Source organism: Vicugna pacos, chromosome 2, assembly GCF_048564905.1.
Source record: "Vicugna pacos chromosome 2, VicPac4, whole genome shotgun sequence".
Classification (NCBI taxonomy): Eukaryota; Metazoa; Chordata; class Mammalia; order Artiodactyla; family Camelidae; genus Vicugna; species Vicugna pacos.
The window spans coordinates 461,456-473,555 of NC_132988.1; the positions used below are offsets into that span (position 1 = coordinate 461,456).

Genomic DNA, 12,100 nt, shown 5'->3' on the forward strand with positions numbered 1-12,100 from the left:
TTGTGTGAAGCCATCATTTTATAGTCTTTGGTAATTACAAAGAAACAAGAAAATAAGAAAAGCTGATTTTATGATGAAAGATATTTGAGGAGGTTCCATAATTCCTACACCCATAATTTAGCATCAGCAGAGTCAGAACTGTTACACAGTCGCCCTGGACCAACGTTAAGCCACAGAAATTTTTGTTACTTCATATATGTTGGGGCCTAAGGGGAACCAATACTTATACACATGTTGTCTCCAGCAGCCAACTGAGAGATGACACAAAAGAGTAGGCAGGCGTTAAATGTCTTCTTTGTTACTGATGAAGCCACGTTCTCCATGAACTTCAGGGCTGTGGGTAAATGAGTGTCATGATACTGTGTCCCAGAAGTAGAGACTCACCCTGTCCCAGGTATCTCTGGGCCACAACAAGCCTTCCCTTGAGAGAATCTGCCCCATCATGCACAGGGCTGTTCTGCCATGGAGCTGAGCATCCAGGGTGCTTCCCTAGGGTGGCCAACACTGGAGGGAAAGGAACGGTTTCACATGCCCTGCTTGTCTCCCTGGAATCACAACTCAATCTGTTAATGTGAGGAGGGCTAGCTGTGGGCCAGGGGTCAGGGCTGTGAAGGGAGTAGCACTCTGCATGGCCCAGAGGAGTGGGGAGGAGGTATCCCTTCCATCAGTTTAAACAGGTGGTGGGATGGAACAGAAGGGTGCACCACAAGAGTTTATAAAAGGAGAAATAAAAATTTCCTTTGGGTATTAGTCTAGCCAGGAAACACAGAAGATGATTAGGAAGGAGACTTGTAAACCACTGTAATATTAATTTGACATTTGTTGAGCACCAAAAATGTGCTACATTCTTTTCTGAGCGTTTTACAGAAATGAATCCTTCAATCTTGTCAACAAGCGAGTAAGGAAGGTTTGATTGTTATCCCAGTTTTACAGTGTGGAAATTGAGGCACACAGAGGGTAAGTTGGCCAAGGTCACAGAACCAGTAAGTGGCAGAGCAAGTATTTTAACCCTGGCTGTATGGTATTGTGGCTCCCAGAATGGGCTTTGGGTGTTTAGATGTATCTGCATCCCTCGATTTCTGTACGTCTGTGCCTCAATTAGCCCATAAAGGACAGGGAAAGGAGAGTTACACAGGTGCTCACAGTCGTGTCTCGGCAACTGTCCACGAAGAGTGCACCGTGATTAGCATTAATTGTTTTCCAGGCAGCAGATTTGTTGGTATAACAGAAATTTAGTCCATTGAATTAATCTAGAAATCCTTCTTGCTCTGCTTCTGTCCACACTTGCCATGTGACTGCCTGCCCGTGATTGGGCCGTGGAGGAGAACATATACTCATGGTTGAACTCTGATATTGCAGTCTGGTTCATAGTTTCACGTCTTCTGTTACATTAATAAGTTAAATTTCTGGTTTTCTTGTATCAGTGTCTCATGAGTTTGGTTAATGTGAAACCAGTCCATGGGAGCCCAGGGGTTATGACGGTATAAATTTTTAGCACGTTGTGGCACTTCTAGCCGTGCAGACCTGACTAGGGGATGTACGCCTTTCTCACTGATTTCTCCCAACAGCAGGGTCCTCTCACGGATGTGAGGCTGGGAGCTCTCTGAGTAGCTCAGCCAGAGGCCAAGTCCACCAATCAGAAAATGATGAAGTACCTGGAAGTGGGTTTAATAAAAGTAAAGGGCTTCCAGGTAGTCTGATGGGCCGTTCAAGAAATTTGGTGAAAAGCTGTCCACTGTCTGTGGTTTAGCTTCTTCTTTGCTGTTGAAAAGTCTGGAGTAGATGAAGGGATTTTAAAAAGCAGAAAGGAGTGATTTCAGGTGGTACGTCCACACCGGTGAGAAGTGATGGATGACCGCCTGTGTGAGGCACAGAGTCTTACAAACTTCATAAAACAGCTTCAAATGCTCTGCCATCTGAGTGCACTTCATATGGGGTCCAGTTCATCACTGGTCACGCTGTGAGGGCAAGTAACTGACGATGGCAGAAAGGACACGGAGGCATCAAAAAGGTCTCAGTCATGTTCCCTGTTTAAACAATGTGGCACAGTGTATTATATTTGAGCTGGTTTTTCACTGAACAGTTTTTAGTGTTTTCTGGGACTCCCCAGTGCCCCAGGTTCCATGCAGCTGGGTGTCCCCTCATAGCAGCTCCGTCAGCGCTTGCCCTGGGCTGATGTGGTGTCACGGGAAGCAGGACGGTCAGCGTCCCCGGCTCCTCTGAGCTCCGTCTCCTCATCTGCAGAGCCTGGTTTCTCATCCGTGTCTACTTAGTAGGGTTGCTGAGAATCACACGTGATGGTTATCAGGTGTGATTTCTGGTTGTCTCTGCGATTGGCAAATAGCCAATAATTGACAGAAACTCTTGTTTTTTTATTGTAATTGTGTCTCCTAGATTGCAGTGGTTTTTAGTCTGCATTTTTTTATAACTTTACTCATTTTTAAATATGCCCTTATTTTATTTATTTTTTTTTGAGGTACTGGGGACTGAAGCCAGGACATTGTGCATGCTATGCAGGTGCTCTACAACTGAGTAATACCCACCCTCCTTTTCTGCACTTAAAAATAAATATTGCAATACACAAAATAGCTCTTAAACTCCATGATGGGACCTGGTCTCTGTATAGGCAAATGAACACGTATACTATTTCGATAAGAATAAATGCTGTTGAGACATACGTTTCTGAATCTGTTAATGTGCTTAAAAACGATCATAGCTAGTGATAAACACGAGACTTAGATCCAGGACTTTTTAGGGTATGTTTTGCCATCATGGGAAATTACATTCTACCGAGAAGGCTAATTGGGTCTCTTTGATATTTGGATGGTTTAGCAGGTGATCAAGGCTTTCCAAAGCTGACAGTTTTGTATTTTAAACTAACTACAAAGTTATCTTCTAGAAGATGGAAATCCTAAGTTTGTGAATTTCCCAGTAATCCAGGGGGTATGTGTCTGTGTCTGTGTCTGTGTGAACGTTTGTGTGTGTGATTTCAGGAATGTAGAAATAAGTTCCATATAGACTTCTGATATCTTTCTCTTCCAGTTCAAGGTTTAAGCATATACTTACACAAATAAATTGATTTTCTTTTGTCATTTGGCATATTGGCGGGAATAAGAGGTTCTCATACTTGTTTCAGAAGGGTTGGGAAGCATGAGCTTAGAAAACGGGAGGAGAAAGAGGCAGGGAGACACTTCACACTTTGTGCAGTATATGAGAAACAGTAGCTTTTCTTTTCTCTTTTCTTCTAAAGCAAACTGGCTCTGAATTGTAACACACTATTACTCAGAATTGCTTTTCTAATCAGATACAAGTGCCTCAGATTTTTCAAGGCAACATGAATGATGAAATGTGTTTTAGCATTTATCTTTAAAAGTAGTTTTATTTCTCAAGTAAAAGACTATAGCCTGTTTCTTCCAGCGTCTCAAGAAATTCTCATTGATCTATGTACATGTTCTATGTGCTTATTTTCTTTTTTTTTTAAGTGCTTGTTTCATTGTGGTGTGAATGAATGTTTAAAATTTCTGGATTTTGATCTTTAGAAAATGCTGATTTATCATAACTGTTAAAAACCTGATTGTTCTTTTGTCCTTGTTTGGTGGGGCACCCTATTGATTACTCTTGTCTGTTAAAGAGAGAAATTCTTCCTCTAGCCTGCAGATCATTAAGTGTATGGTTTGCAGTATGCCTTTAAATTTCATTGAATGCATTGAACATGATTGTCCAGTGAATTTTGAGTTGACTCATAGTAATGACTTTGCTTTGATTCTGTGGCTTTTGCTCCTCTCCACAAGAGCTTGAATTCTCTGTTGCATTTTGTATACGTGTTCTTCACAGTGGAAGAAATTTTGCATTTTTTACAGAGGTGGTTTTTCCTAACACCTCTGAATGCCTTCTGTAATTGATACAACAAAAATCTGTTATTTCAATGCTTAATTATTTCATACACTAGTTTTTGGCTTAATCAGAAACAATGACAGAGTGATAATAAAAAATAGGAAAACTTTCCTTCCTTTGAAGAATAGAAATCAGGTGGTCAGGCTCACCCATGCTTTGGGCCTGACACACTTAATCTCATGTCATTGTGTATCATGATTCGGAGATGGAGTTGCTTCAGGTTTATTGATTTTTGTTTTAACATTTGTGTTGAATTCTTTCTCCAGGCTTATGTATCCTGTTGGGTTTGTTGAAACTGTAGAAGGGAAACAAAAGCTTTTTTGGTTTCCGGAGTCCTGAGTTGCTGATGATAAAGAGTTGAGGTTGGGCTGAGGAACAGAGTGACACTCCCTCTGCTCCCAGCTGAAATTGATGAACAATGAAATCAATTAAGTGTATCGGTATTTGACCAATAGAAGTTAGCGAGCCCAAACTGGCTAGTTATGCCCAAAGAAAGTACTGAATTCACCTGCAGAATTAGGTGCTTTACCAAGAAGAAGCAGCTTAGAGCAATCAGAAAAATCAGTCCTATGATGAGATATAAAGTAAATATAATATCTTTTATTTCTGAAACTTTTCTACGTTAAGTTGTGTAGAGCTAAAATTAAGTTTCAAGCACCAGGAGTTAACAGTGTGGGTGGTTCTGTATGATCATTATTCAGGAATGTGCCTAGACTCTGCTAGAGTGGCTGAAGCTGGCAGGAAAAGACCTAGAGCCAGGATTTGTCACCTTAGGGTGTCCTCCATAATGGTTCCATGTGGGAGCCCATGATTGGGTTAACAAATTGTAACAGACCCCAGCCGCCTGTCAAATTTAAGAAGAAAACGTATGCTTAGTAACTGCTTTGCAAGCAAGTGCCTGTGCATCCTCACTCCTGTCTCCTTGCCTTAAAAAGCAGAGATAATGCTTTGCTTGCATAGATGATGTTTTAGATAGCACTCTGCTCATCGCAAAGCAATGACCCAGGCCCACAGCTATAAAGGCTGGGCTTGTGTGCAGTTAGATACTCTATTATCCCCCAAGCAAGGACCTAGCTGGTCTGGTGGTCTGCTTTGTAATTCACATGTCTAAAGAATGTATCTTATTCCCCTCACCCCATGACTTACCTAAAGATACACTAAGCCTTTGTACTCATGGTGGATTCTACAATCTCTGTCTCATCCTTCTTTCCCCAAGTTCCTGCTTACTATCACACAACTGTTAATGACGTTTTCCTTTGATTATACACAATAAATATGGGATCATTTGAGAGGCTCGTGGAGTTGGGTCCCTACGCCCTCTCTCTTTCGTGACTTTTTCCACAGAGTCTTGAGTATTCATTCCCTGTACGTAAGACTTCTGCCAGCCAGAACCCACAGTTCCAGGTGAGAAGGATGCAGGCTTTATCTCTCCTACCCGAGGGAGAGAGAGTAGAAAATTGAGATCTGCTCTTCCGTGGTCCCTTCATGCCCCAGGTCTGCTCCAGTTCACCTGCAGCCTTCTGGCCTCTGCTCACACTGCCTCTGTCCCAGGACTGACAGCAGCCTTTTCTTCCCTGGTAAACATTTCCTGTGCCTTTTAGACGTTGGTCTCTTCTCTGCAATACAACCCTGGCAGATGTGATGGTGGTAAACGTGCTGGTGGGCAGTCACTTGAGGACTGCCAGGAGCCATGCTGATTCTCCTGAGTCTCTCATTCGGGGTTACAGAACTGTCGAGCAGCAGAGGAAGCCCTTTAACGTGAGGCCAGCTCAGCATTGCATCACTTTCATTTTATTTTTGAATTTTCAGTGGAGAAATTATTTGTAGCAAACTGTTCCAGATTTTTGGCTGCCTGCTTTCCTCACCACCATTTCCTTGTTGGCTCTGGTGCTTGTTGTAAGAACCAGGTTTCTTCTCTGGTTATTTCTAGCAGCTGGGCTTGCCGAATCCTTGATCTGCATTTGAAGCAGAATGCTTCTTCGTGATGTCAAGCTGATTTTCCTATTTCTGAATATTTCGTGTACACTCAGCAACTCTTTCAAGTGAAATGCTCTTGTCCAATTCTGTTAACCCATATTTGCCGATCTCCTGCTTTCATGCTGAGGGCAGTTTCTTCTTCCTGTAATAAAAGTTAGCAATTTGCATTTACTATTTGAAGGTTCTGGCCCTAGGTGCTTTTGTCCTTAACAGTTTTAATACAATTCACCCATTAAAATGTGCAGCGGTTTTTACTCAAAGCCCAGAATTGTGCATCGCAGTCAATCTTAGAATATTTTCATCCCCCAACAGGAAGCCCTGTATGCACAAGCAGTCATTCCCATCTTCCTCATCCTCCCCCAGCCCCAGGCAGCCATTGTTCTCTCTCTATGGATTTGCCTGTGCTGGACATTTCATGTAAAACAAGTTATTTCATGTAAATGGAACTGTCTATTGTGACTGACTTCTTTCACACTGAGTAACTTTTTCAATGTATTTCCAGGTTGTGGCCTGGGTCAGTACTCTATGCTTTGCTATTGCTGAATTATATTCTACTGTATATCTGGGCCCTACTGTTTACCCATTCATCAGGTGATAGTCGTTTGTGTTGTGTCTGCTTTTTGTTTGTGAAGAGTAATGGCGCCGTGAATACTCCTGTAGGAATTTTTATGTGGACATTTGTTTTCAGTTCTCTTACTTGTGTGACCAGAGAGCAGAAATGCTGGGTCATTCATAAACCAAATGTTCAACTCTCTGAGGACCTGCCAGGCTGTTTTCTAAAGTGGCCACGCTGTGTTACATCCTCACCAGCAAGGGCTGCGCGCTCCGCTTCCTCTGTGTCTTCATTAGTGCTTGTTACACCTTTTTTTTATTATAACCTATTGTAGTAAGTGTGAAGCGGTTTCTCCTAGTGGTTTTGACTTGATTTCTTTTACAGCTAATGATATTGAACATCGTTTGATTGTGCTTATTGGCCATTTGTATATTTTCTTTGAAAAATACATTTTCAGATACTTTATACACATTTTAATTGAGTTCTCTTTTTCTTGTTGAGTTGTAGGAGTTTTTTCTTTTATTTGAAGATACAAATACTTAATCAGATAAATAATTTGAAAAAATTTTCTCCTCTCTGTTGTTTTTTCACCTTCTGGATGGTGTCCTTTGAAGCAAATTTTTAACAATTGATGAACTCCAATTTATCACTGTTTTCTTTGTTCCTTGAGCTTTTGGGGTAATATTTAAAATCTGAGGTATTTTATTTAAACTTTTATATAAAAAATAACTTAATTCTTAAGACCGTTCTAGGAGATGGGTGCTGTGGTTGTCCCCAGTCTATGGATAGGAGACTGAGGTGCAGAAAATTTCACTGAAATATCAGTGTCACAGCTACCCAGTGCTGTGGGATTTCAGACCCTCATGTTTGTCCCCAGCATTTGTGATCTTCACCACCATGCTCCACTACTGCCTGGAATCATTAATGAAAAAGTTTTCCTTTTTTGATTTCTTGATTGTTTGTTTTCTCATTGGGGAACTCACCTCTTCATTTTCCTTGCAGAGATCTGTGTAGGTTTATTTTAGATCTCATGTACTTATTTATTACACAGGCTCCAGTGATGATTGTGCCTAGTTGTTCTAATCAATTCATACTCAAGTCTTTCCTGCTCATGACACTAAAAAGAGAGTTATGATTTACATAATGCTCAAAGAAGAATGTACTTGAGTGATTTTATTTTTCTAACCAATCAAACAAATCAAATAAAAACCCGGTGTTGGAACAGATTATAAGCCCTGCAGAACAGGGTCACTGTCTTCCTTGTGTTTCATTTGATTTGTCACAGTGTCTGGATAGTGCCTTGCTGTCCAGCAGTTTTGTGAGTATACGGTGCTCGTGAATCATTGTAAGGAAAGAATTTTGACAACAGACTGTGTTGTTCATTTCACAAGGGAAAAGATCATATAGAAATACTGCTCAGATTTATTTTAAAATTAAGCTTGGTGTTTTGAGAAGGGTTCAAGAAACCATACAAAAATCTTTTTCACTAATTTTAAATCTATCTTAGACACATTATGCATACATAGCAGAGTAACTTATCAACTAGTTTTGACAAGAGGAGTGTATTATTGATTATCTATTTTAGTTGAAATATTCTACCTGGGATAAAGTAATCAGTGCCCATAAATGAACAAATATGTTTGTATTTCTATGCAACATGGGAGCAGACTTCATATGTTTCTATATAATATATATGACTGTGTGTTTTAATCTGTCTGTCAGTGTTTTTATAGTTTTTCAGCAATGTTGTAACTTTAGAATTCTTCTATGGAAATCACCCCCAATTCTAGTGCAGTTTGTACTGTGTATCCTGTCTTATGCATGGGATTCCACTGTCCCCTCTGTGAGGAATTTCCTCTCCTATTGAGTTAGTAGCAGAGTTAAAGGAACTGTGATTTCTAGGCCTTTGCTCTCCATGTGTTTGCAGTTGGCTGTCAATCAAGATTTTCTCTTTCTTGAGTTTTCATTGTTCAATTAGAATTTTGGAAATAACAATTAATATGTTGCAACACTCTCCCTAGAAACTTGATGTGTTTGTGCTTTTCAGTTTCCAATTTACAAAAAATGTAAATGCACTCCTGTTTTTAAATAGTCCTTTTTCACTAGATATTTGTTTACTTCTTTATAGTCAAAATATTTTCTTCCCAATGAATGAATCGGTTTGCATGTTTTAAAAGATACTTTACTTTTTAAATTTCTTATTCTAACAGGTATATTCGTTGTACAGAATTTAGAAAATAAGGATAAACACAATTATAACTTAAAAATGGCCTCTAATCTCACCTGGAGATACAGTTGTAAGGTTTGAAATTGAGAATTACAAGTCCTCTCAAACTCTTCTTCTATTTCAAGTACGGTTTGGTTACTGAGATCCTCGAATTCTCATATGAATTGTAGCAGCAGATAGTCAGTTTCTGCAGAGGAACCCACTGGGATTGTGATCGAGTCCACGTTGAATATATGGATCGCTCTGGGGAGCACTGCCATCCCAAGAATGCTGTCATTTGATTCAGGAATGTGCGTGGTGTGTCTGTCCAGGTATTTAGGTATTCTTTAATTTTTTTCAGCATTGCATAGAGTTTACATTGGATTATTTTACTATATATTTTGCCTTTATACTGAGGACAAGTGTGCAAGGTACCGGGATAAGAAGTGTATTGGAGCTCCGCAACTTGCTGCCACCATGGACGCTGTGCTCTTTGCTTCACCCACTGTACAATGTTGCACAAAATAGGACCTAAGTAACTCTCCCTTGAAAGAATGATTATATGATTGCTGGATGATGCTTGAGATTCCTTGTGATGATGTCTTTTTCCCAGAATTTCGCCTCTTCTTAACTATGCCCTTTCCCTTCCTTTCCTCCAGCCTGTGTTTCAGCCTGCCTGTGGCATTGATTTTCCTTGTCTGTGGACTCTTCCTTTCACTAGTTCGTGATAATGTTACATGTGAGATGTGGAAACTTGCTAGATGTCAAGAAAGAGCAAATCCATTGCATGCTAGATTTTTTAGAGTGTGTTATTGTATTATCGATTGAAATGAAATCAGGCTGACCCATTGAGCCATCCCCTGAGCTCTTTTTGCCTTCCTACAGGTGATACTGCTCTCGTTGCTGCATGTGCCCTTCCCCCAGACTTGGTTTTGGAGTTGAGTAAGTCACCATCACTGGAGCCCTCTCTTTAAATGATGACGAGAACATTTGCTCTATCTCCTTGTTTGGGGACTTCGATGAGATGAGGCAACAGATAAAGAATGGAGCCCCACCTCATTCTGATCCCCGCTCTTTCCGTTCCTTTCTCCATGGGAAGAGTACAATTCAAAAATATAAAGATTGTGAGCTAATGAGATAGACAAGACAACCGATCATTTATTAAATACCCTTTCATGCCAGAAACAAATGTATTATACACACAAAAAGCACATAAAATACGGTAGTACTGTGGTTACAAACGTGGGTCCGAGTTCGAGTCCTGGTCTGGAGTGACAAGTCCTGTGAGATGGAGAATTGATAGGTCGGCTTAGCCTCTCTTGGACTTGTTTTCTGTCCTGCAGAGATGGGGCTCGCTAGGCGTCCCTCCCCCGTAGAGGTGCTGAGGGGTGTAAAAGACACGTGTAGGCAGACCGAGCACAGCTGCTCTTTCCTCGTAAGTGCAGGATAGCATCGCTTTTGCGGTGATGGCTTTATGACCGCACCGTGTAGACTCTCAGTGCTCCAAAGGATGCCTTGCAGATTGGAGATGGGATTCTCACTTCTGTAAATACCCAAGGATTGTGTTATTGGGCCTTGCTGATTTGACTCTATTCTTTAGAAAGTACATAATGTAGATATATTTTTCAAACATGCATGAATTTTTTCTTTTATTATTTATAGTTCTACCCTCTCATCTCTTGGTGTGACTTTTCATGGAATCCAGGAAACAGTCCTAAGCAACCTGCCTCTTCACACTTCTCCGTGGTGGTTTCCTTCCCTGACTAGAAGAGGGTTTTGCATAGGTAATTTTGATTGCTCCCCTTCTCTTGGAGACTCTCTGTTTTTCTGCCCATCTCTCACCTGTCCATCTGTCCATTTCTCTACCCACTCATTCTTCTGACTTGTTTCAATAAGCATTTCAGGCAGCTTACAGAAGAACAGATACCAAATAAACAGGTGAGAAAATGGGGCCAAGTTCATACAGTGAGGCTAGGAGTTGAGCCTGTGTGAGAGTTGCAAGCGTGAGACACACGCCTCTGCCTTGTGACTTATAAGATAGACAACATCAATGTGCCTGAAGCTCCCAGCAGACACAGGGAAACAGGGTTTGTGGGAGATGCTCATTGGCTGTGAAATAAATAAGTGGCTTAGTAGAAGCCCAGCCTTTCCAAGTACTAAGGCTTAGGAGAATATATTGAGTGTCTTCCAAAATCAAATTATTGCATCTTTTCTTTTTCAGAGTTTTATGTATAGTTGGTTTACATTCTATACCTGGAAATTTCTCCAAAACTGCTGCCCACGTGAGTCCCATGACTCGGGAATGGGGTGGTTCTGCTCATTGACGGGTGTTGGCCAGAAACGGAAAATGACAGCCTCAAAGGAGCCTGGGATTTATCAGTTATGTTTTGTCAGTGCTGTAGATTTCAGAAAATGCTTTCACCTTTTCTTTCCATCTGAGGCAGCAGCGCGCTCTCTTACCAGCATCAGGAGCTCAGGGCCATGGGATGGTGGGGGCTGACTGCACTGCCGTCAAGACAGCTGAGCTAGTCACTGCAGGTGTGGTTCTTTTACATACTGCAGTTCATGCTCTTTACTAGAATGTTTCAACAGGGAGTTAATTAACTGAGTTAATTAACATTTTATAAATATGATGCTTTGTTGAAAAGACAGTCATAGGCAGAATATAAGTTGTGATCACTTTAAAAATGGTTTCATTACTGAAATTTCAGTAGGAAAGATCCAGTTTATCTTATTTCCGCCTCTCTTTAAAAGTAACAAAGAAACAAGACAGAAAAAGCAGAGGATGATTTCTGTTCTTCCTCTCGGCTTGCAGGTGCCCTCACGTCCAGTGGCATCCATCCAGACACCAGCACTGACACTGGCCGTGCTCAGAACTGCCTCAGCCCTGAAGACACATCTGACAAATGGAAGGGGGCCGCACCCTGTTACAGCAGGTGCTCTCACTTTGTGGGTCCTTATGTAACTGCGCGGTGTTATTCAGGATCGCCCTTTCTACACTTTGTGACGCTGCTGCGGTGTCTCCTAGTTATTTGTTTCTGTAAGTACTCGTGTAATTTTCCAATGTGTGGTACTAGACATCTAAAAATGCATTTTTCAGATGAAAAATAGTGTGTATTTAATACAAATGTCTGAAAAAAGGGTCAAAAGGATCTATCCTGGTGCCAGTACTCAGAGATAATAATTAACACATTAACATCTATTTTCTGTTCTTTTCATCAGTGTGTATTACCTCTGTCATAAAAACCAGCGAGCAATGTGTGCCTGTATACTGTGTGGAGACCTCCATTTTCCATTCGGCTTATTACACATTTTTCTACAATATTCTATCTCCCCTGGCATGATTTTTAATGACTAGTATAGCATTCTGTCTTGTGGAGTCCTCGTCCATTTTACTTTGGACTTAAATAAACTTTTAAATTCCAAGTATACTTAACTGAAATTCTGAAAAGAGATCTGTTGTGGTACCG

General features: G+C 40.9%; 1 long non-coding RNA gene across 2 annotated transcripts; it reads left to right on the forward strand.

Annotated features, from left to right (window-relative positions):
- Positions 1-8,699: 8,699 nt before the first annotated feature.
- Positions 8,700-11,076, forward strand: LOC140688668 (uncharacterized). 2 transcript variants are annotated; one of them, XR_012063372.1, is made up of 4 exons: positions 8,700-8,962; positions 9,516-9,572; positions 10,293-10,414; positions 10,852-11,076. It is a non-coding gene; the product is annotated as an uncharacterized lncRNA (long non-coding RNA). The 2 variants fall into 2 exon arrangements; XR_012063371.1 differs by lacking the exon at positions 8,700-8,962 and having other exon boundaries at positions 9,309-9,572.
- Positions 11,077-12,100: the final 1,024 nt, after the last annotated feature.